This window comes from Myotis lucifugus, unplaced genomic scaffold (assembly GCF_000147115.1).
Source record: "Myotis lucifugus unplaced genomic scaffold, Myoluc2.0 scaffold_172, whole genome shotgun sequence".
In the NCBI taxonomy this organism is placed as follows: Eukaryota; Metazoa; Chordata; class Mammalia; order Chiroptera; family Vespertilionidae; genus Myotis; species Myotis lucifugus.
Genome location: NW_005871220.1, coordinates 2,413,069 through 2,432,207, shown reverse-complemented (window position 1 = coordinate 2,432,207; position 19,139 = coordinate 2,413,069). Strand labels below are relative to the sequence as shown.

At 44.7% G+C, this 19,139-nt stretch overlaps 1 protein-coding gene and 1 long non-coding RNA gene across 2 annotated transcripts in view; both read right to left on the bottom strand.

Annotated features, from left to right (window-relative positions):
• The window catches only part of LOC111827482, a 56,132-nt gene extending 53,002 nt beyond the window's left edge, over positions 1–3,130 (bottom strand). Inside the window, exons 1-2 of the long non-coding RNA XR_002831077.1 lie at positions 2,718–3,130; positions 2,085–2,167 (exon numbers count right to left, since the gene is read on the bottom strand). This is a non-coding gene — a long non-coding RNA (uncharacterized LOC111827482). The remainder of the gene's footprint in view (positions 1–2,084; positions 2,168–2,717) is intronic.
• Positions 1–19,139, bottom strand: part of TENM2 (teneurin transmembrane protein 2) — an 881,884-nt gene that overhangs the window by 395,319 nt on the left and 467,426 nt on the right.

Genomic DNA, 19,139 nt, shown 5'->3' with positions numbered 1-19,139 from the left:
GGAGTGTGTGTGTGTGTGTGTGTGTGTGTGTGGTTGTATGCCTGTATATTTGAGTGTGTGGTTGTATGCCTGTATATTGTGTGTATAAATACATACAGGTACACATATACATGCATGTTTTATGAATTGGCAATTGCCTTTATTGCTCAAACATAAAGTGTTTTCCATTGAAAGAAGCTAAACATTTTAAGCATCAGACGAAAATAGAGCCCCGCCGATCTGCAATACAGACAGGGAGGTAGGGCAGACCCACGGTTCAGCACTTCGAAATACGAAAAAAGGAAATTTTCCATCACAAGCCAACGGCAAAACAGCACTCTCAACATCCAGTCACATTTTCCAGACGAAGGGAAAAACAAACCTGGCCAGCCACGCAGGGCACAGGGCCTCCTCTCTCCCCAGGTGACCATCTTTATCTCACTGATACATCTACTCCATTCCCCCGAACATCTCACCCCACCTTCTTAAACAGCTCATTAAAAATCCACATGGGTTTACTAAAAGTTTACCACCTGACAAATGGCCCCAACCTTCCAGCTTTTCTTGTCCTGTAGATCCCTGTGCTCATCTTCTCAGAAGCACAAAAGGTAGACCTGCGATTGCCTTTGCACTGATGCCAAATGTGAGTAGATTTGCCTAAATGCCTGCTAATAGCACCCCCTAAAATTTTACACTAGGAGTGCGTGCCTAATGTGTTGTTGGTGCTGTTTTACTTGCTTTTTCCCCCATCAGAACAGTCGTTGGATGTGAATCACATCCGGTGTCACCCATGAGTTCTGCAGAAAGAACATATATCCCGAGACTATCCCACAGTTCTGACGCTCTGTCATGAAGGTGACAAATCCTAGGGCTCTAATGTTTCATTAAATTAAACATGAAATGTTTAATGTTTTGTTAAATTAAACATGAAGCCGTGACTTTGCACCCGAGCACCACAGCCTTCTATCAATTCCTCACATTCCTTCAGGTCACTTCGGTTATAAAAATGGAGTTTTGTTTATTAGAACTGTTGCGTTTCTCTCTGCAGTTAAAATGCACTTTCTTCTGGTGCTCTTATAAATGATAACCAACAGGCAGCAGGGTTTTGGTATGTTTCAAACATTTCTGAACGCAGGTCTACAGAGAAAAAGCCTGCAGACAACCATTAGGTCATTGTCTATTACAATTTTTTTGTTCTTTCCAACTTTCATAGCCATGACCCGAAAGCTTCCAAAGGCTGCAGTGTTACATTGTCAACCAGATCTCCAGCCCATTCCACAGACGGGCATGCTGTTGCCCAAAGAATGGGAGGCTTGCCAGAAAACGGCTGAGACCGATCCTTCAGACCACAGCAATCTTGATGAAACCCCCCCTGTGTCCTTACTCACAAGGACAGAGACTGACAGGGAACACAAAACAGCTCTGAACTGGGAAAGCATGTGCATAAGCAGAGAGGAGTTTGTAGACACTTATGACTAATGAATGAAAGTTCTGATGGAACCATTTAAAGCAGCAGGTAAACAAAGCAGGCGGGAGAGGAGAAAATGAGGCCCAGACAAAACAAACAAACAAACAAACAAAAACCACCAATCAGGTGGTTCAAAGCAACTTCTAGAATTCTTCGTGATATATCCAGGGGCTCATACCACAGACAAAATTTCCAAATACTATTTTATAAAACATGAGACTTTTTAAATGAAGGAGAAAACAAACAAACAAACAAACAAACAAACCCAAACAACTATGTAGCAACTTAAAAGAGGAACATACACATGTCCCAGGATGAAAGTAAAAAATGAAGTAAATTTACACGCTTCTTGTGAATTGCAGGGCATGACCCCTGGTTTCCAAACCAGGTCCCATGATCAATTGTCCAACCAGCAACAGCAGAAGCAGCCTCCCTTAAAGGGCAAGTCGCACAGACCCTTCCAGTCCAACCAAACCTGTCATCTATGCTTTTTCTGCGCCGACCCACCAGCTCCTATCACTGGCCAAAAGCTGTAAAACAGCCCGGATTTGCTAACAGATCCCTGCTCAGAACTCCTGCTCAAGAACCCTTTGCCCAGCCAGCTACCCCAAACACGAGGAATATAATTGACACTCACCATTCTGAAGCTTCATGTCTGGGAGGCAAACTAAATACATTAAACGGATCCTGCTTTAATCTTCTTTTCTAGACCCCAAGTGCCTTAATCAAAAAGGAAAAAGAAAAAAAAAAAGAACACAACAAAAATATTCCCTGAGGTCCTTCTCTAAACCACCAGAGTCAAAGCAAGAAAAAGCTGTCTTTTTAACAGAATGCCCAGAACCTGTCCCTCAAACATGAACCACCACAATTATTTCTAACACCCCTCGACTCCATCCCTCTCCCCTCCCCTCCTTTGCCCTCACTGTTATGGTTTGTGGCCAAGACAGGGCTTAAGTTCTACTTTAAATCAAAATCTGCAAGACTCTTCACTTGGATATCTGGCTTGGCAGACCTGCGAAAATCCCATGTAAAGATACTCTCGTTTCCTCCCTGCACATGAACTGTGGCATATGCGGTCCCTCCTGCCCTCCCTGGTGCACACTTAGCCTTTAAAGGAGCTTAAGCGGCAGGACTTCATTCGGGGCTAGCTGTCCCGCAAAGCTCGTTTGGCTCTTCCCATTAAGGCAAGAGGCTCTAAAAGGCTAGCACGATGCTTTTAACTATGTTGGAGGGGCCAGTCCTATCTTGGTGGCGACAGGGGCACACTTACCGGGCTTTCAGGGCCTTGTCAGAACCGTCCTGCTCCTTCTGGGATTAGGGACGCAACATGAAATTAACCAGTCGTTCCCTGGAGCCATCCAGATTCGCATCCTCCAAAACACCCAGCGAGGCAGCTCCCCCTAAAGTTTCTCCTCTGTCGGCTTCTCCTGGCATCCACCGCCCGCCCGCCGAGGCCCGGGTGTGGTTTCAACACTACTACTCAATAAAAGGATTTTAAAGGCTGCGCCGGGAGCCGGGAGCCTCAGATCCCCGTTTGGCTCTCTCCATCAGCATTCCTCAGCAAGCCTGCACAGAGCGAGCCACGCTACATTATTTATGTCAGCTCTAGGCTCTGGAAAACACACACTGGCATCCTGATTACTAAGAATCCTCATGGAGACAATTAAACCGTTCCCACATATATTTTCCCCTCGCTCTTCCCTGTTCCACCTCTTTCAGAGGCAACACAAGCACTTTGAGGCGTGTCCCAACTCATCTCTCAGGAGCCAGGAGAGCGCTGACATGTGGCCACCGTGGCCAAGGAGCCGAGGGAAAAGGACCCTTTCCCTGGAGTGGATGGAAGAAACTCCAGGGCGGAGAGTTAGGATGACAGCCTGGGAAGCACCCTGCCAGCGGCCTCCCTGGGTTGGGGGCATTGACACGAAGGCAGTAACACTGAGGCGCCACGAAAGCCATTTTGATGAATTCATGGAAGATTGATTTAGAATGGGCTGTTCGGGGAAGGAGAAAGCTTTTGGCAACATGACTACCCTTCGGCGCTGGATGGAGAGCATTCACACTCACCCAACAAGTGCTCCTCCGTGCCCCATTGAAGGCACAGCCTTAGATGGGAAGACCACACACTTAGCCAAGTAGAGCAATGGTTCTGTCCCCAAGTCTCCTCTTCAGGGAAATGAACAAGTCTCCAAGTTGCGGTCCACCCTTTCCCTTCCTGCCCACAGCTCGACAGCACTTGGCGAGCTGGGCATAGCAGCCACGGGCAGAGGGACCCATAAGTGCATATAGAGAATGAAGGGGGATGACAGAAACTTCCTTCTCTGCAGGAGCAGGGAGCCCACAAATTCCCCTGGGGTCTAGCTAGAGAGTCCCTGTTTGGCCGGCCATGGTGACTTCAGTCTGGGAAAGCCCCAGGCACCGCTTACTGAGACAACCATTGAGTGGCAGGACCTCTGGTTAAGTCAGTGTATCTAGGCGAGGTGTTGGCTGGGGGAAAATCAGTTGTCTCATCCCAGGGTACAAGAAGAAGCTCTTCTTGCAACTTGCTTCTCTCAAAGGCTTCCTTTAAATACGCATACCTTTGTTTTGCCATTTTTGTTTTTTAATGTATGTTTTTATTGATTTCAGAGAGAAGAAAGCGGGGGAGGAGAGAGAGAGAGAGAAACATCAATGATGAGAGAGAATCATTGATTGGCTGCCTCCTACATGCCTCCTACTGCGGATTGAGCCTGCAACCCGGACATATGCCCTGACTGGGGATCTAACTATTTGTTACCTCCTGGTTCATAGGTCGATGCTCAACCACTGAGCCACACCAGCTGGGCTGCCACTTTTATTTTTTCAAGTGACTGTCACTTCTAGTGACTTAGTCCATTCCAATTCAGACACCGTGAATGGAAAATTGGTGTCTGACATGGAAACAATGGTAGAGAACAAGGGTAGGTCAGTGGAGCAGAGCCCGGGGTGGGGGTGGGTGTGTGTGGGGGCAAACCTTCTCTGTGATATACACACAATAGCAAAGCGGTGGGGGATTAGCTCCAGTGCATGAAGCAGCAGGGCTCTGCTCAACAATACACAGATGAAAGGTAGTATGATAGGGTGAACACACATATATATATACACACCACACAATAGGATACAACTACCAGGCACCCAAAGATCTGATGAACAGAAAAGTAGAGCTGCCCTTTGGGATGATTTCAAGTTTGAATACTGGCTTCCTAGACCCGGAACGCTGGGTCATCCAGCCCACTGACCTTGATGGAGACCTTGACTGCATGTGGGCACAACTGTGGTCCCAGCAAGAAGCAGTACTTCCCATCCTCTCTGCTGAAGAATCTAACTCACATTATCACTTCTCTTGGAACGGACTTAGAAGCAACTCACCAGAGTGATGAGAACAGAGGAAGCTTTGGGAGAAAGCTTATTCAATAAAACATTTTATTCCTCTAATAACTAAGCAATAATCAGCTTAGAGGCTGACCTCAGCCTACAAGTCCTGGCATGGATCCCTGGGGACCCTCTTGCTGTTCTCCAGAGCTTAAGTGTGGGAAAGGCCTGGGGGACTGCCAGTCATTTGCTAATTTGTGGCCTTGGACGTGTTGTTCAACCTCCCTGAGCCTTTGTTTCCTCATCTGTGAACTATGGGTAATGAGACCAAGGTCAAGGATTTTGAGGATTCCATGAGAAATGCAAAGTACTAAGCCCAGAACCTTGTGAGCTCCTAATAAACCTTGGCTATTGTGAATTTTCAAAAGATGATTAGTTAAATGGCTCAAAAGGTGATCAGTTAAGTGGTGCAAAATGTACTCCGGCTGGTTCACGGAGGCCTGAGCCCCTCTCTAAGCGCTCCCTGTGCAATCAGATTGCTATTGACAATCTGTGTGCAAAGTACTATAGTCATCACTATCATTTGCCTTCAACAAACATGTGCAGATGAGCTGCCCCATGACAGAGATGTCGATAAAAATTAAAAGGGGTACAAAAACTGTAAGTATTAAGGGGAGGATCATGAGGCATTTTTTTTAAAAGGAGATTCCAACCTAACACCTTTCTGGTGATTGAACTATAAACGAAACCTGTTTCAGAGTCTTGATATTTAAAGCAAGGCCTGAAGTCCCTTCCTTGGAACCACCATCCTCTTAATTACACCCTCCCTGCTCCAAGCTCTGAGGAACGGAGGTTGGGAAACTCTAATCTAATACAAAACTGCCATTTTGTTGAAAAGGACAAGGAGGGTTGGAGAGATTAAGGTCCACCCAGTTTTATGTCCCCCAGCACAGATGGATGGGAACCCACAGTTCTGACTTCCTTTCCAATGCTCCTCCCATCCCCCCACAAGGCTAAAGTGAAAACCAGTGGGACTCACAGCCAGACTTTTACTTCATTGTCCCACAAATTGGTTTTGATTCCATCAGTCCCTCTGCTTTAATACTGTGAGTATAGGGACAAGTCCTTCATAAAGAACGCAACTTTTTTTTTTCCAGAAAGTGATTGCTTTAAAATTTCATTTTAATGTTCTCTGTAAATGAGTTCCCACGTGTGTGTGTGTGTGTGTGTGTGTGTGTGTAGTGTGTGAGGCCATTTTACTATCTAAGGGCTTCAATAGAAGTTTCTAAACCTTTTGAATGAGACGAGTGGTACTTCAAACTCTTCATATATTATAAAGGCTGCATTGCCATTGAATGAAGACGTACATTCATTATTACTAATACTTTTGAGAAATACACGTTGGTCCATGTGTCTCTTCTCTAAGGATACAGTTCACAGAGAATTACATCCTGTTTCATATAAACACAGGAGGGCTTGAATTTGGTTTTTAAAAATATATATTTTTATTGATTTTAGAGAGGAAGGGAGAGGGAGGGAGAGATAGAAACATCAGTGATGAGAATCATTGATAGGCTGCTTCCTGCACACACCCCACTGGAAATCAAGCCTGAAACCCAGGCATGTGCCCTGACTGGGAATTGAACTGTAACCTCCTGGTTCATAGATCAATGCTCAACCACTGAGCCACACTGGGCAGGCTTGAACATGTGTGTTTTTAAAGTACTAACCATGCTTCTTGCTTCCATAAACAAGGACCATCAAAATTATGAATCTTCCAGGGAAATAGATTCTACAACACTTTACTGCTACAAAATGCCCACATGCATTGTGACTACATCCCTGGGCACAGCTGGACTACATGGAAATAGCTGAGATCCTTTTCTCAATCAGAGTCTCAAACAACCTCTTTTTCTGCTTCTTGTCCAACCACCTGAACAAAAATGCCGTGTGTTGCATCATGCGCCGAAGCTATTTCTCCAGTTGAAACATGAATTATGAGTCCTTCTGAAACACATCAGCCAGATCAAGTTGTAACATGGCCCCACTGTAGTCACTGCCCAGATCCCAGCTAATCACTTTCCAATACAAGTCATGATTTTACCTCATTAAGTTCACATTTTCCTTCTTTTTCCCTCCATGGTACATACTGAATTAGCCAGCATTAAGTTGAACATGTCTTCTCTTACCAGGTATGGTTGACCTGAGGGTAATGCTGACTTTGCTGGGCCATGTGTACTTTTATATCATGTGGGGTTGGAAAGTTAGTCTTACCATACAGGCCTTTTGTGTGTGTGTGTGTGTGTGTGTGTGTGTGTGTGTGTGTGTGTGTAAATAATAGGGAGGCACTCTTGGTGGTCATTCTAGGTGTTTTTTTATTTTCCACCTGGAAGCTTGAACTCAATTCCTAATGATGAATATCCTTAAATATATACTGAGACTACTACAAGGCATAGGCGTGTCTCACTGGCAGCAGCGTTGGGAAACTGTCATTGCTTCCAGATCAACACAAGAAACCGCCTGCAGCACCTACTTCCTGTTTCCATTGAGGCAAGCAATTGTTGAAGGCTATCTTTAAATGGTGGCGGGAGATGTTAAAGTAGCAGAGGTGCAGGACAGTATACAATAGTGGGATATGTCCCACACCACAGGGGATACCTGAAACAGCGGATAGCACCGAACCCTGCACCTATTACGTTTCTTTCTATATCTACATACTGATACATACAGACACACTTCATGCTCCATGCCTGGCATGTCCTAAAGCCTCAGGAGCCAGGCACTGCTATCACCATCTTTTCATCTCAGCTGTGATCCTTCCTAGGGAGTTAGAACCCTCCTCTTGCACCTGAGAATCCAGCACAGAGCCCACTTGCCTGGAGGACTCGTCTCTGAAAGGTGTGTCTGCTGAGTGGTAGGCAATGTCCTGCCTTATAGCATTTCAGGTTGATATGACAGGGGGGATTTAGGTACCACGCATGTGCAATTCTCTGCACAAAGGAAACAGGACTTTAGACAACAGGGGGTTGTGGTTCAAATTCGTCGAGTCACAGGGAATCAGTGGTGGCCTGTGATTCTGCAGGGGATGTCAGCTCAATTCCCCCCTACAACCACGGGCCAGGGAAGGGCAGAGCCAGTCCTGATGCTCCTAACTATGTATGTGGGGAATTTCCCTAGATGGGCATTTACCAGATGTCAGTCATTGCCCCACCACCTTCTGGGTTTTTGCTCTATCCAGTCCTTCCCTGCACTTGATTTTCCACCAGGTCCTTGGCTCTTTCCCTTAATATTTTTTCTTCAAGTTGACTTATTGTTTCTAACTTTAGCCTCATCCTCGCTAATAATATCCATGAAATCATAGTGCATAGTGTTATGCTAAGTGAGAAATAAGCCAGTCAGAGAAAGACAAGTATCACATGACCTCGTCATATGTAGAATCTAAAGAACAAAATAAATAGATTGTCGAATCTCAGAGGGAAGGCAAGGTTGGGTGTATGTGGGAAGAGATGAACCGAAGAACTTGTATGCATATATGCATAACCCATGGACACAGACAATAGGATGGGCTAGAAGAGGTCAATGTGGAATAAAGAGGGACTTACGTAATACATTCAACAATAAAGATTTTAAAATTAATTATAACCCAATGTGGAGGAAAAGATATACAGTTGAACTTCTGGGTGTGTCTCCACCTCTCTAGTTAATAAATAAAATAATACCAATGAGAAAAAAAAGTGTTAGCAATATGTAACTACTTACAGGGGTGGGCCAATGTAGGTTTATAGTTGTTTGTATTGAAAATAATACAAGGATAATTTGTTTTGTGTACTCACAACTGAAAACCTACTTTTTCCCACCCTGTATATACATATCAATATGTGTATATATATATATATATACACACATAATACGCATGACAATAAATAAATATTACAATTAAAAAGTTCAGCTCTGTGTCTCTTAAGGACACCTTGCCTATTATACCATACACATTATACCCACATGGCGCTCGAACATGTGTTTGGAAATACTGTCCTAGATGAAATGTGAGCCTTTATTTTTTTCTTTGAACCAGCACAATCTCTGCTTTGCACCTCTTCTTTTCAGAATTCAGTGCCTCGGAGTGAAATGTCGCCATGAAAAGAAATGCTTTAAAAATGAAGTTTTGATTATGTCCTATGGCCCAGATAGAAAACTCAGAGAAGAGCCCTTATGCTACTTTTCATCCCGGGGACGGAAACGTGAATGTGTTAAAATGCTATTTATTTTCCGACAGGCTACTTGGGCTTGGCACCATGTAAATCCACAGTGTTCGGAGAGGTTCCTTGGGGACAAAGGAAAACTCATCTGTATAGATCAAATGTGTGTTAGCCGCAGTAGCAATTGGTCCCCGGAGACTGATAAAGATGTTTTTAGGCAGATTTCACTGCGCCGATTTTTAAGAGCTTTCGCTGAAGTAGCCCTGGGTATCCTGGGTTTGGGGCCTTTTCACGTCCAAAGTGTCAGAAGCAAAAGATGGAAAATGAGAGGCTGGGATGCAAGCGGCTCCCTTCCTTTTAGGCGAACCTCAACGCCACGGCCACGCTCCCTTCCCCCATCAATATTTCATGTTCCCAGAGTCCTAAGAAAACACATCTGTTGCTTTCCTGCATCGTAATGTGTAGGGTGGTGGAAAGATTATTACAGAGCAGTTCGAGAATTTAAAAATTCATCACCTTCTCAATTTAGAAAGCTGATATGTGGTTAGGACGTGTGGAGGCTCTACTACGGGCCTGCAATGATGAAGGAGGCTCCTGAGAGCTTGGTGCAGTGGGGGAGGTGGGAGGGGGTGTAGACTGAACGGCAGTGCCTGCTCGGGCTGCAGAAGAGCCAGCGAGGCGCAGGCCGCAGGCCTCCAGCTTGTTGTCAGCGGAAGGTTTGCTCTCCATCGTGGCGCTGCATGGGGAGCAGAGAGGATGCTACCTGGTGGTAAGCTCCAAAGCAGAATCCAAGTTTTCAACAGGCGTGGATTCTTCCTGCTCCTCCAAAGCTCCCACGCTCTTTCCACAATAGCACTGTGGAGATGAGCATTGGAGCTTTGCAGGAGGGAGGCTTAGCTTGGTTCAGTGCATACATGTGTGTGTGTGTGTGTGTGTGTGTGTGTGTGTATAGAATTGGTAAGCTCTCCAGCAAAGAGACCCTCTGTCGAATCCTGGGCCCTCACGTAATGTTCCTCCTTCCTCTGAAGGCCTCCCGAGTCATCCATCTGGGTTGGTTGGACTCTTCCTTTCACTACCGGACACATTTCAGAGACATTTACAATCATACAACACGGTGCCCTGCCCCCATAACTAGGATGCACACAGCCTTCCTCAGAATGGAGGGCTGGGCCCCTGCTCAGGAGGCAAAGGGAGCCACTGAGCCCAGCAAGGGTCCCCAGGAAACTCTGACCCTTTCCAGTGCTGGAGGCGAACCTCTGAGTTTCCAGGGGCTGCCAAACAGAAGGACAAAGGAGAGTTGAATCTGCAGCAAAATGGTTAAGGAGGAAATGCATTTAACTTTCTCAGTCTCGCCCTGTGTCTACCTCTTCTGCACTAGTAAGTCTTGGGGACACTTTCACCGGCCTCGGTGCCATTCTGGTCATCTCATTATGGCTCTCCAACTCATTACTGCTTCTTCTCTGCCCCCCTCCCTTGCCACTGCCTTGTCCCTCAGTCATGACAATGGGCCATCAAAGATTGGCACTGCTCCGAAAAAGGGTTTGAATGTCACCCCTGCTTAAAAATTCTCCATGGTGTCAGCACCTATGGGACCAAACCTTCATCCATCCCGTTATCCTTAGCTCCTCTCCAGCACCTGGCTCCTGCTTTCAGCTGCAGGAGTACCTCACTTCTTGGATGATCACATCGTATGCCACACTGCACAGTAATATCTAGTTTTTCTCTATTTCCTTTTTAGACAAAGGAAATATTTCCTTATATCCTTCAAGACCCATTTAAACACCTTTCAGGTTACTTTGCATATTCTTCAAGCTCCAGGCATGACAGTCTAACATTTACATTAAAAGACTTATTCTCTGTAAAGCACTTAGAACGGTGACCACTAGCACAGAGTAGGTACTCAGCAATTTTAAAAAGTTATTATTGCATTTGTCACCTTATAGTAACATTATTTGGTCACCTGCCTTAAGCCCCATTAGACATGAAGCTCCTCCTCTCTGTGACTTTGTTGAACCACTAATGTCTTGTCCAATGTTTGGCACATAGTAGGTCTCAGATGGGATTTGATGACTTCAACTGGACTAAAGCAGTTTGAGTGTCTGGGGTTTCTACATGGTGCCTTAGAGCAGGGACCCAACATACAAGTTTAGAGTAAGGCTCTTCTCAGTTCCATTCCCAGAGGAATAAATCTCATCCTGCCTTTTAATTCTATTTGGGCACTACTGTCTGGTTGCATTACACACCAGGCTGGTCCCCAGAAGTCACACATCTTTGAAACAAAGGCAGCAAATGCAAGACAAGAGCTCACTCTCTTTCCATTGCTCTAATCAAGCTATGTGTTACAGCGCCTTGCCTTAATCTGATTCGAGGGGCGCCTTAATAGCCGGGTAGGAGCAGAGAATGAAGCCAGTTCTTAAGGAGCCGCTCACTCTAATGGCAATTTTGTTGTTGTCCATTTGCGACAAGTGCGGCCCCTGACTGGGGCCGATGGTTGCACTTGGACACAAACACGAGGCCCTCCCTGAAGTCGCATGCGCGTTTTATGGCCCATGTCTGCCTTTTCTGCCTTAATTAGAGTTTTTCTCTCTCTCTCTGTCTCTCTTGACCTTCTGCTTGATTCTGGAGTGAAGTATTCCTGGAGAGCAATAATCCTGTGAGCTCGACACCCCCCTGCGCAGCCATGAAAATGACAGAGCTGTCAAAATCTCAGCCTTACAACTTCCAGACGGGGTCAGCTCAGACAAGTGATGGCAGAAAAACTGAAGCACCGGGTCCGTTCAGAGAGTTAAATAAATAAAAGGACCCAAGCGGTGGCAATGGGCAGGTTTACATGTCAGGTCACGCAGGAAACTTCTGCCTTTCTACATGTGCCGTTAACACTCAGTGATTCCGGTAATTTCCGTGGGAGCTGCCGTCCCCTGGAATGCTATGTGTACCAGAGTCAGGGCAAATGAGAAAGTCTTCTTTTTCTTCCGGAGAATGCAAACAGAAGCTTAGAGACATGTTTGCACTGGGGATTGGATGATTCTAGACCAACAGCGTTCGGCCTTTTCACTAGGAGCTGGAGCTGTTTGACAAGACCCACTTTTTATCAGGCAGGTTCAAAGTCTACATACACACTGCCAGTTCTTAAGGAGGCTTCCTTAATAAGAGGGACTAATAAGATCATTTCCTTAATGATCTAACGTGGGCACCCACCCTCCTACCCAACCGCAGAGCAGATTCATTCTCTAAACTGCTCACCTTCCGAGGGACAGCACTGTGGACCGGGGCAGGGTCCCCGGCATGGCACACCAAGACACCCTCAGTGAGATTCTCATTTGGATTTGAAGGGGCTATTATTTCTCTCTCTCTCTTTCCTTTTGGATTTGTTTTCTGTCGCCAAAACATTAATTTCCCAAACTAAATACAAAGGTTGCATTTTAACAGGATAAGTCAAAATCAATTATGTTGCCGGTTCCAAAAATTTCCCCAAACACCTTGCTGCCCATGGGGACTTAGGCAGCTACATAAAAAAAAATTAGTAAATGCAGGCACATTTCTGGGCAAGGAGGCTTTCATGAAAGGAGAGAAATGAGGGCATATCTATATTAGTATATGGCGAATGAGCCAAGGGCTCTATTCAGAAAATGTTTTCCAAGCTTATATTTGGATCCATTTGGGATCACAACACAATCTCCTGTTGAATGGGAAGGTTTGAGGAACAAAGATCACGTGACCATCAAACTGGATTTCTTCTGGCGTTGAACCTCTTCCTGTTTCCTGGCTCCTGTGATCTGCTGAGATGTAGACCATGAACCATTTTGACTCTCCCATGGTTGGGTGGGAAGACATACAACCATCTAAACTGGCCCTGTTTGAAGACAACTGACTTAGAAATGGGGACCATTTAAACAGGTCACTGTATTTCTCAAAGGTGAAATGGTGGTGAGTGGACAGCATTTAATAATCTGAAAGAGGCATGAAAAAGAATTTTCTCCTGATGAAACTGGAGGCAACTCTCTTCTCAGGAGGAGAGGCATAGGTCCTCTGGGGGCTTGGTCCTTTGCTGCCTCCACTAACTGAATCGGTGTCTTGTGTCACTCTGCATCCTATGCCTAGCATCTCGGACAAGATCACATCCCACCAGTTCTGTGATGTCTATTTTGTGGCTCATTGGAACGTTTATGAAATAGGGAATCCTCTTACAACTGATGGCATGTCGCATGTTAATTGGCAAAGGTTCCCCCTCTTTATTCAGACATAAAATAACAGTGAGTTATTTTGCAAGTCAGTGCATTTTAGGATTGATGAGCTATTGTCACAGATACTTAGCAAATCTTGCCTGGAGAACTGATTGACTGCATGAGCTACCTCCTCCTGGGACTACCAATACTTAAGGGAACAAATATATTTAATCACAAAGAAAACTTCAAACTTTTGCATCCTTGACTGGGATACATTTTTCCCCCACCCTTCTAGACATGTGAAAACAACACAACACAAATTCTTAAAGGCAGGATAGAAAAGACTAGAGGTTTCTGTCCCTTTTCAATAAATGTAATAATGGAAGGGAATTGTGTTCTGCCAGGCACTTTCTCCGTATTTTCTTCCAGAAACTCCATGTGGTAGAGGTTACTAGTGGTTTCATAGATGAGGAAACTGAACCTTACAGAAGCTAAGACACTAACCAGCTCAGGACTCATCACCTGGTAAATGGAAAAGCTGGATTTGAACCCAGGAATCCCGACTACATCTGATGATTCTCAAGAGCAGTTCTGACTAAGGATTGGGTGGTGTTCATTTAATCCAGTGAATGTGGCCATTCTGGAAACTAGTGTTCACAGCAGTGGTATCTGTGTTGCTTTAAAACCCCACGACTGTGGTTTCCAAACAGGTACACGTGGGAATCTCCTAGGGAGATGCCTGATCCCTTCCCCAGCCCCTCCAATTTCACTGGTTTGGGGTGTGACCTGGGCATTCCGATTTGAAAAGCTCTCTAATGAATCTAACGTACCACAGGTGCGGGAGCCACAGCTCAGCGAGGTTTTCACATTGCTCCAGGGAAATGAGACAGACACCTCATTCCTGGTGGGAATCTGCATGAGCAATCACACGAAGAGCCTCTTTACCAACTAGTTATCATTGTGCCTCTTGCTTGAGTCACATGTCATATTTTAAGAGGTTCTGTCTCTTTTTTAAAAACTATATTTCTTAAGTCATCTTTAGATCATTTCCCCATGGATGTGCTAATGACATCCCATGGGGAAAAAAAGGTAGTTGCTGTTTTATTCACTTTGTGTCGTCTTTTTATGAGTCAACACAGACTTTTGTATGATTTTTTTTACTACTGAAAAGAGCCAGATCAATGGCCAATTTTCTCAGAACACCACCCCTCCCTGCTTTCAGTTTATGTAGTGGGCAATCTGAATGACCTTATCCCTAGGCCTCCTCGGTTAGCAAATTCCATGTTCATGCCAGAGCAATTGGTTATGGATGGGCCCATGACTCCAGGGGAGGCCATAGCTACTATTGGAATGGTGTGAAATTGTGTAGTAAAGAATTAACCTTGCCTGGCGGGAGTGACTCAGTGGTTGAGTGTCAACCTGTGAACCAGGAGGTCATGGTTCGATACCCAGTCAGGGCACATGTCCAGGTTGCAGCTCAGTCTCCAGTAGGGGTGTGCAGGAAGCAGCCACTCAATGATTCTCTCTCATCATTGATGTTTCTATCTTTCTCTCCCTCTCCCTTCCTCTCTCTGAAATCAATTAAAAAACATATTTAAAAAAAGAATTAACTTTTGATCTTTGCCCTTGGCTCCTGAGAGGTGATCTCAAAGTCCTTGGAATGTCTGATAGGTAAGAGTCTTTGTTTACCTGGGGGCCTTGGGCCACACTGTAGAGTCTAACAATGTGATTGATGGTGGGAGCTTCAGACCACATGGCATCAGCTGGACTTTAGGTTGGACTAGAGACCAAAGGTCAGCCATGTGGGTGGTCAACCATGTCTCTGTGATTGAGCCCCAATAAAAATACTAGACAACAAGGCTCGGGAGAGCTTCACTGCTTGGCAGTACTGTGTGTGTGTGTGTGTGTGTGTGTGTGTGTGTGTGTGTGTGTGTGTGTGTGTGTGTGTGTGTGTTGTCACACGCTGTTACTGGGAAAAGTCAGCATTGTCCATGATGTGCTGGGGGAGGGGGACACGATTGGATTCTGTGTCCCAAGTCTCTTATTTTGACTTAACTTAATCTGTATCGGTTCCCTGTAAAAAACCATAACGATGAGCACAGTAGCTTTCAAGCAGTTTGGTGGGTCCTTCTAGCAAATTAAGATAACTGAAGCAGAACTTGGGGATCCAGTCCTTTGTAGTCAATGTCAGAAGGGAGGCTCACCCTGGGGACTTCCCTGACTCTGCATTAAGAGAACCTTCCTTTTCACAGGAACTGATCTTTAGGGGAGGTCAGCTGGAGTCCCTGGTGGCCATCTTTATCACCACAGAACATGCCCAGAGGGAAGAGAAGGGTCCGATGACACTGGTGGAGCTCCAGAATCTAACCAGCCTGGAGGCACCCCTGGGTTTCTTTTAAATTTTACCAGCAAATGCCATTTTTCTTTAAGCCCAATCTTAGCAGAGATGCTCTCATTTGTAATACACTATGCTACTTCATTGGGTTCCTGTAAAAAATCAATTAAATAGCATGATACATAAGAGAGCTGAGGAAAATGCTTGGAACACAGTGAGGGGCTTGATAAATGCTAGCCCATTAATTATTATTATTACCGTCACTTTGATTTTTAATATTTTCCTATTGAAAAAAATTTAAAGCTCAATGAGCCTAACATTAGACAATGAGGTGCCGGCTGTGCTGACTCCAGGTGACTCAGTGCCCTTCTACCTGCAGACCCCTCTCAGCCCAGGCTGGCATCCTCTGGTTTACTCAATTGCCTGCACTTGCCTCTCTTAACTCCCGAGTTTCAGATACATTTGGGAGCACAGTCAGGACTGTCGGTGATAAAATATGCATATTTCCTGAAACCCAAAGTATTCTCACTGAATGTAATAAGTGGAAAGTTATTTTACAGGAAATGAAAATCTAAGATTAATACTCTCCGATGCCATCGAGTCCCCTCAGGACAATTATTCACTGTACTACAGCAAAATAAACTCGCAAAAATGTGGGAATTGGTTTTCTTCTTGGGTTTCTAGGACAAGTGAACTCCTGTGACTACTCCAAACCAGCTCCCGGATGCCGCACCCGCCACCTCACCTCACTAGGCACGCAGCGGGTTTTCCAGAACGCAGGACTTTAAACAAATTCATGGTCTTTCCCCAGAGCTGAGCAAAGGTATAAGGAAAAAATAAGATAAAGATTTAAAACCAATAGGCAAGCAGTTATTGTTCACTATTTATTAGCATTGTGGGATGTTTGTTACAGCATCCCTGACCCCAAGGAATACACGACATTCATTCATTCCCTCCTTTAGGGAATGAACGTTCCTCTGTGCCAAGCACTCTGCTAGATTCTAGGACACAACATGGCCCTATGGACTTACAAATCCTTACAGTTCAATAATCATGCTTTTAGGTATTTACCCCACTGATATGAACTTTTCTGTACACACGCACACACACACACACACACACCTGCATATGAGTGTTTATAACAGCTTTATTCATAATTGCTCAAAGCTGGAAGCAACCAAGATGCCCTCCACACAGTAGAATGTTATTCAGTGATAAAAACTACATGTTATTAAGCCACAAACAAAAAAAGAGCAGCAAATCCCAAATATGGTTCATTCCAAGAGTCACAGGAAATCCTTATAAAAACACTGGCAGCTAAGCCTTTACTCAAGACAACTGTACCCACGATTTCTCTGGGGACCAGAAACCTATTGTCTTAATAAGTGGCTCCCACGATTGTTGTGCTTAACCGAGTTTCAGAACCATGGGGATAGATGATAAAAAACAACAACATGAAAACAATCTAATACAAGTCAGTGTTTGTGTGCTAAGTGGCAAATGAGTGGTACATTGAAGAGTTGGCTGAGGGAGCGACCACTTCAGACAATACCCCTCTTACACTCTCAGCTGCTATACAATAATGACCTCTTCCAAGTTTATTCAAGCCACCAAGTCATGATGCCTCCCCAGGCATTACCACAGGTCTGTGAAGTTCATTCCCAGGTAGAGAGTCACCCGAGGTGAGTCAAGCAGAAGCTTGTCCATACACAGTCTCACCTGTCACTCAGCCTCAAACACTGGGTAGTTCAAAGGAGAAAGTCTCAGAACTTCCACAGTCATGAGCATTCTCCTCTCAAATCATCCCTTTATTCCTAACATGTTTGGGTGGCTGTGAGGTGCAATGTTGGCTTACCTTTTCCCCTCGGGCCACACGTTTTCAATTTTTCTTTCCTAGTCATAGAAACAGACCTCTGACAATTACCCTGCCCCTCGATTGCTCTGCCTTGATTCATTTGTTTAGAGATGGGATGACACACAATCGTTAAAGTAAGGGTGGGGCAGTGAGGCAGACCTGGGTTTGATTCCTGACTTTGCCATCACCTATGGAGTGACTTTGAAAAAATGTATTTCATCTATTTGAACCTCAGTCTCCTAATCTTTAGAAAGGGAGAGAGCCCAGGGTGAGGCTTAAATGAGATAATGTATGTGAAGAAAACAAAATAGAATATATGGTCTGTGAGTAGCAGAGATGATTAGTTATTGTTCCACTTTACTGGTAACTAAAGGCTTAATAACTTCAGAAGATGTGTTACCTAAGAAGCCGGTTCTTCTCCCTCCTGCCACTCACAAGTTCTGTTTCTCCAAATCTCAGTGTGGGATGTCAACATATCTATAATAATAAAAGTGTAATATGCTAATTAGACAGGACAGCCGAACGACCTTCCAGACATCCTTCCGGAAGTCCTTCCAGATGACCTTCTGGATGAAGCCGGGGCTGCAAGGGCCGAGCCCCTTGCATGAATTTTGTGCATCGGGCCTCTAGTGGTGAAATAAGCAGCTCTGACAACTGTTCAAACTATAAAAGACCTCCTTTCCCTGCCCCCCCTTTATTTCTTCTTATGCCAAAGCCATTACATTATGATAGTATAACAGACACTAGAAAAAGAAATTTAAATACATTTTTAGGATACAATATTACAAAACATGCTTCTTAGGTTTCAAATATAAAATATTGTGTATCAGCCAATTTTGGAGGGGGTTTTAAGCCAATTGAAAGTAAATTGGGCAGGTACGCAGGAACTTTCTGATATAATGGAAGTGTTTTCAAACTGGATTTTGGGGATGACTGCACAACTGTCTAAATGATCTAAAAATCATTAAACTGTACACTTTACAATGGTGAGTTTTGGGTGTATGTAAATTATATCTCCATAAAGAGACATGGCAACTGAAAATAAAGAAATTAATAAACAAAGAAAGAGTGGAAGGAAGGAAAGAAGGATGAGGTTTAACCTCGGAATCATAAATATCTATGCTCTGTTTTAAACAGTAAGTTTACTTCACAAACTCAAAACTGTCAGATCTGTGTCCTGGTAATGGGAAGTCTGGAGATCCATAGGGTCCCCCTCTAAGACTGAAGCCTCCTGACTCATGATCAGACATCAACACAGAAAGCAGAACTGTTCCTGGAAATAAAAGTGGGGAGTGGGAAACCTGCCCCAGGTTCATTCTATCTCAGTTGAAGACTCCTCTCTCTCTCGTTCACTCCTGAAAGGTGCCCTAACATCCTCTGTAAGTCTTCCATTGATCAAAGCCTACTCTCAAATCGTTGTGTGGTCAAAGGAGCAGAGAAAGCAAGTAAGACAAACATAGACTGAGCTAAATATGCTTAGATGCCATTTCTCCTTGGAGGACCCTTGATGGGTGGAGTGTTAAGTGCTAGACCACAGGTGCTGAGAGCAATGGGACATGCTCTAGCCCTTTTTTCCCATGTAGAAGACCACATAAGAGAAAGATCTGGTCCAGGCAGGCACACCTGATAGTCACTCTGTAAGAGGTAAAGAATTTGATAAAAATCAAAGTAGCGATTTTTAGCAATTATCGATTTGCCACTTTTCTTGTCCGTGCTTGAGGCTCTCCCTAATGCCTCCTGCATCAGGTATTTAGTGTTGACTGCACTCAAGTCTCCACTGGTACATGCCTGCAGTTGGCAACTGTTTCTT